Genomic DNA, 6,186 nt, shown 5'->3' with positions numbered 1-6,186 from the left:
CAGCCCCTTCCTCCTCCTTCTCGCCGGCCCATTCCTCCTCTGCCCCGCCTCCTTCCTCCTCTGCACGGTCCCCATGCCTTCTCTGTATCTAGAGGCTGGGGGCAATAACCAGCCTGCTATTGGATATTTTAAAATGCAATAGCCAATAGCAGGCTGGCTATTGCACCTGCCCACTGCCTGCTATCAATCAACAGAAGATGACCTGATGGAGAACTTTCTCCTTCAGTTCCCTCCTCTGCTGATTGACAGGAGGCAGTGGGCAGGTGAAATAGCCAGCCTGCTATTGGCTATTGCAATTTAAAATAACCAATAAGAGGCGGGCTATTGCTTCAAGCCACTGCCTGCTGTTTTGACATTCAGCTGCCTCAGCAGCTGAATCCAGTGAAGTGGAAAGGTGACACTAGGGGTCTAAAAGACCCCTAATGTCACCTTAAAAAGAACCTGTCACCTCCAATGTGTCATCACATAGGGGGCTTGTGAGCCCTCCATGTGATAGCAATGAAGTTAAAAAAATAAGTTAAATAAAATGAAAAATTACTCCAGGGATATATAATAAAAAGTTTTGAAATGCTAGAGAATTGCTTAAATAGGAACTACACTAAAAATAAATCTATTCGATTTTAGTCAACTAAAATCGGCTTTAAAGGAGAACTATGGGGTAAGTGTTTTTCCACATAGTTCTCCTAAGGGTAATGGGAGGACATAAACTAGCGTCCTACCGCCACCCAAAGCTCAGTATATCGCGAGCTACAGCTCGCGGTATACTGAGACCGCCGCAGCCTGGGACGGATCCCGACTTTACTGTCTGGATCCACTCAACTGCGTGATTGACAGCTGGCTCTGCCTATCTAGAGGCAGAGCCAGCTGTACCCGCCCCCTCCCCCAGTCAGCAGTGGAGGATCGGAGCTGGAAGGGTAGGAATCCCTGCAGGGAGCCGTAAATGACAGTCACCGCTCTCTGCAGGGAGATGTGAGCGAACGACGGTATGTATTCGCTCTTCCCGATCTATTGAGCCGACGTGTGACAGTCTCATTGTCACAGGTCGGCTCGAACAATGAGGTTGAGTGAAAATCACTCGCCTCATAGTTCTCCTTTAATTTTTGTCGACTAAAATCGACTTGAATTTCGTCAACTAAATCTAGACTAAAATAAAAATTAATCTGATGACTAAAATGTGACTAAAAATACAAATTAATTTTCGTCAAAAGACTAAAACGAAAATGAAATTTACTACCAAAATTAACACTGGTGCTACCTCAATCAACTTCTGATCTGCCACAATTCAGGATGACCAGAAAGAAAATGGCATGGTCACAGCTGGTCTGTGTTTGGCAACAGGTTATTCCTAACAGAGCACCGCAAGATGTATGAAGAATTGTTGGTCTTTGTGCAGCAACAGGTTAATCCTGGCAGAAGACCTTGCGTTTTGTTCCTTAGACTTGTCCTGCTAAGAGAGATGGGTGCTCTTGTCACCAATAGACTAAAACAAACAGAAGAAGTGCCAGACCAAATGGTAAAAAAGTCCATATTGTTCTAATGGTTCACACATAGAAAACCAACCCATTTGGGGGGTAAAACAATACCCCTTAATCTGGGCTATACAAAAAAAATATATAAATACACACATAAATATAAAAATATGGATATATAATGGTAAATTCTAATGAAGTAGATAAAAAAAAACCATAAATAAGACAAAATATATAATATATGTATGTGAAAAAATTCCTTCATAGAATTACTTTAAAAGGTGTATATACCATATACTGTATATGAGTGATCATCTAAGCACTTGGAAACTATTAAAAAGACACTACGTGAAACTAATAGTGATATACATTTTTAAGACAGTTCAAAGTGAATATTTAATTGAGGACCTTTACCAATAAGTCCATGATCATACATGGGAAATTCACCAAAATAAGTGTGCTACAAAGAAAATATATTTAGAAGCAGAATTATCATATGTCATATAATTCACATACGAGGACAAAACCAGAAGCCACCATCAACTGACCAATTGTTGGTTCCATCTCTAATGCTAGCGTCATTGCAGTTGTCCCATCTGAGAGTTCGACAATAGTGGAAGATATAATTTCAGAATCTGGCCCATGGATGGAGGATATGCAGGATAAGGAAGAAACACCTCAATTAATTGCTTCACCAGTTAAATTTTTAGATTTCCTTTCCTGCACTTCTGAAACCAAATTACATCCTTCCCTTTCTGAGTGCAAAAATAAAGAGACCAGTTTCTTTCCATCAACAGGGTTAAAGAGACAGCTCATACAACACGTTGAAGAAGAGGAACAGGCAAGATCTTCAATTTACCTACATATATTTTATCTGAAGAAAACGTTTTTAAAAAAAAGGTTTGAATTTCTGGCCATGAGCCAAACCAGATATATTTGAAAAATTGACTGATCTGCAAAGTTTTGTGAGGAAACTGACACTCCAATGATACTACGTAAACAAAAACTTTAATAAACTACCAGATCCAGCCTTGTAAATCCCAAACCTATCGGATGAAATACAAGCTATAACTGAAGAAGACATTCTGGATAGATGCATCACCACTGATTTTAAACCCTGTTCTACCTCTTCCACACAATTTACAGGGAACCTCATATCACCTTTTCAGACCATTGGAATGAAAGAATTTAAAGTGACAATAAACTACGGAGTTAATTATTAAAAAAGCATTTCTGTACCCTAACCATTTACAAAAATGTATCTTATTTATGCATCACTCGGCTGTAGATCCTCAAATCATCTCTGAATTGGTGCTGACACTGTCCTTTCTTCTGGAGGGGGGCTACTTTTGTTCCCTATGGTCCCTGTGTGTGTTGTAAACTAGTCACTTCTCCAAGCTTACTCCCATGATGGACTGCAATTTCAATAGAGATGATTAAACTCAATGTGAGATTGCTGACACTGGATGTTGCATCTTCCTACTCCAATATACTACACAACAAAGGCCAAAACTCACTCATGCCAAAAAAAATAATTGTTTTTACTCCAAGTGATACAATTCCTACTGTCAACTAATTACTTTTTTCTGAATACTTTCTACCATTAGAGCATGAGAACAACTATGGGAACCTGTTTAGCCCCCAGCTTTTCTAATTTATATAACAGTTAGTGAAATGCATCTGCTCATCCATGAATCATTTTCCCTCAAATATTATATTCTTTGAAAGATATATTGATGATCTTATCCTTATCTGCGAAAGTGAACTATCAACAATCCTTCTAATTATCCAATTTCTCAATTACAATACTTGGAGACATCAATTTATAGAATATCTGTAGTACTGACAGGTAGCCAGGATAGGAGGGCCACAACAAACACATATTGGAAGAGTGTTGGCAGCCACAGCTATCTTAGACTATGGCTACAAAATATACCCTATTGCCAATTTAAGAGGCTCAGAATGATCTGTTCATCTGATACAGATTTCATAAGCCAAGCTAAAATATTTGAAGAGTAACTACACTTTTGAGAAAAAAATCAATCCACTCTTGGTGATCAATGTACATTGCAGGGATTTCAATAAACCTTGCTGCAGATTCCTAACGTCTTCTGTTCTGAAGAAATAGCTGTATGTTTCACCTTGTTCTTTCCAAACTGATCCCTAAGTCGGAGGGTCTAGGTTGATTATAATAGGCAGGTGGACTTTCTATGTTTTAATGAGGAAAATTGTTTAACTGAATATACAGTGCTAATGGTTCAATCAGTAACTAAAGGGATGACTAGATATAAGTGTGTAGACACAAAGTGGATAAATGAATTAAATCACCATAGTGAAATACTGTAGGTGCTAACCTCAATATTAAGTGCAGGAAAGGCATAAATGTGCAAATATAAGAAACCAAACAATTATTATACATGTGAGTCAATAGGTACCACACATTGTAAATAAATACTTATATAAATAGTGAATTAATATATTATTTTAGATAAAATAGCTCTCTAGAGTGAATGTTTGATAGGAAACGCTGTTGCGGCGTCTTTAGTAAATAAACACTTTACCATCAATTTGAAGCCTCTTGGATGAGTGGTGAAAAGTCATTCGCAATAGAGAATGCACTCAGTTGAATGTGACAAACTACTGCAAGCACTATTTTGATCGCTCCGCACCGGACCGGACTGCAGGCACAATGTGCCTTGCGATCCCGTGCGGCCGATCGCATTGCGGCCAGAGGGTGTGGCTACGGTGCCGTTCACTTCAATGGCCCTTCATGCCCCCTCCTGCCCCACAAAAAAGTGAGCCGGCCGCAATGCAAAGCAGTGTGTTCTGGCCAAAATCGGGCCAGAATGCACTGCATCTGGTGTGAACTTAGCTTTAGTGCAGACATGTGTCAAAATCACTCAGCCAATCACATAATCAAGAAGTGACATTTCTGCTGGTGTTCTGTACCCCAACTGTGTACAGAATGCCTCCAGGTAACCATATTGCATTCAAGTTTTTTGAATGACAGTGATCACAGTTTTAAATGGAAAGGTAATTTTAATAACATTCAATTACAAAATGGCTTGTGTAGCAGTTATTTATGCTATATTCTTTTTTTCTGATTTTTTCCATTTTAATTTTTTTAAAGTGAAGTTTTACAAGCACCATTTTTTTTCCTTTTCTTCTTTCTTAATTTTTCTTTAACCACTTGAAGACCAGGTGTTTAGACCCCCTTCCTGGCCAGGCCATTTTTCAGTATTCAGCGCTGTGGTACTTTGACTGAAGTTTATTCCGTCATGCAACGCTGTACTGAAATGAATTTTATACCATTTTTTGGGGACAGATAAAGCTTTATTTTGGTGGTATTTATTCACCACTACGGGTTTTATTTTTAATTATAATTAGGAAAAATTACAGAAAGTTTTTTTTACATTATGTTAGGAAACATTTATTATTACCCAGTTTTTTGGTAAAATATAAAAGATCGGGTCACGTCGGGTAAATAGACACCAAACATGTCAAGCTTTAAAATTGCGCGCACCCGCGAAATTGCAGAAAACTACCATACTCAAAATTAGCCATGCCCAAATAAGGAGCAGTACTCACAATGAAAAGGGATATTTTCATCTTTTAACAATGTGGTGCATATCATTCTGAAACTAGATCAGCCTGCTGCTTCTACCAATGCTGTTTCCAGTTGGGTCTTTTAGCCCCTTCGGCCCCAAAGGCCCTCCCATTGCACCCATTGTTTTATCTCCTTCTCTACATAGATTAGAAATATCCTTAAAAGCTGTTTGCTTCCTCCAAACACTTATTACTGTTGTTCCCATTTGGGAAAACTGGGAACTGGACCTGGAAATCATTTTGAGGCTCCGTTGTTACCAGAACAGAGCATGAAAAGTGCCCTACATGGAACCCAGTGCCTGAAGGTCCCTTCCAAATTATCCCTGCAATGTCCAGTCCAGTTGGGTCCACATGCACCACTAGAAAAGCCAGACTGAGGATGGCCACACCAGATAGCTGCAATCAAAGAGAGAAGCACAAGCAGCCATGTAAAGAAGTGTCTTGCTTAAAGAAAACTTTTGAAGATTAGGAAAAAATCGGTGCTTGCAAAAATAAGTTAGTCTTTTACACATCAGAGCTGAGTGAAAAAATGTCCCTTCTCCTAGGACACTAGCAAAAAACAAAGTCATGCTGATAGTGGGAGGTGGGGGGCGGGGATTTATTCTGGGACTATGTGATATCGCCCATTATTGTTAAGTACAAAAGGACAGATGGATTTTTCAGGGTGAAAAAAAGGGTGAAACTGAGGGATAATTTCCCTCAGTATGAAAATACAGTAAATGAACCAGATTATTACTCTGGTAAAGGCAAATTACACAGTATATCAAATTGTTCGCATTCTGGCAAAGCCATTATTTTATCATATGTCCATATTTGTTAACTATTTTTGTTGCAGCTATTTGTAATTTAATGCATATATTTACATCCGTGATCAACAAGTGCACAGAAAATAATCTCAACAACATAGAGAGTGATTTCTTTTGAATGAGCCCAATTTGTGTAGCAATACTTGCATTAAAATAATTGCAGTGCTGCTAAGCAGAAAACAGCCCTTGTAAGTAAATAGTAAATATGTTTGCCCCTGTGTACACATATTATTACAAACTGTACATAAAAATGTGGATTTTTAGCACACTAATGCACATTCATAAGTTGAGTATAGTTAGTGACT

At 38.6% G+C, this 6,186-nt stretch overlaps 1 protein-coding gene across 1 annotated transcript in view; it reads right to left on the bottom strand.

The window, feature by feature from the left end:
- PHC3 (polyhomeotic homolog 3) overlaps positions 1–6,186 on the bottom strand; it is a 67,409-nt gene that overhangs the window by 10,115 nt on the left and 51,108 nt on the right. The gene's annotated exons all lie outside the window — the stretch shown is intronic.

This window comes from Nanorana parkeri, unplaced genomic scaffold, assembly GCF_000935625.1.
Source record: "Nanorana parkeri isolate BGI_ZX_2015 unplaced genomic scaffold, ASM93562v1 scaffold129, whole genome shotgun sequence".
NCBI lineage: Eukaryota > Metazoa > Chordata > Amphibia > Anura > Dicroglossidae > Nanorana > Nanorana parkeri.
Note: the sequence above shows the minus strand (reverse complement) of the source record. Positions and strands in the feature narration are given on the sequence as shown.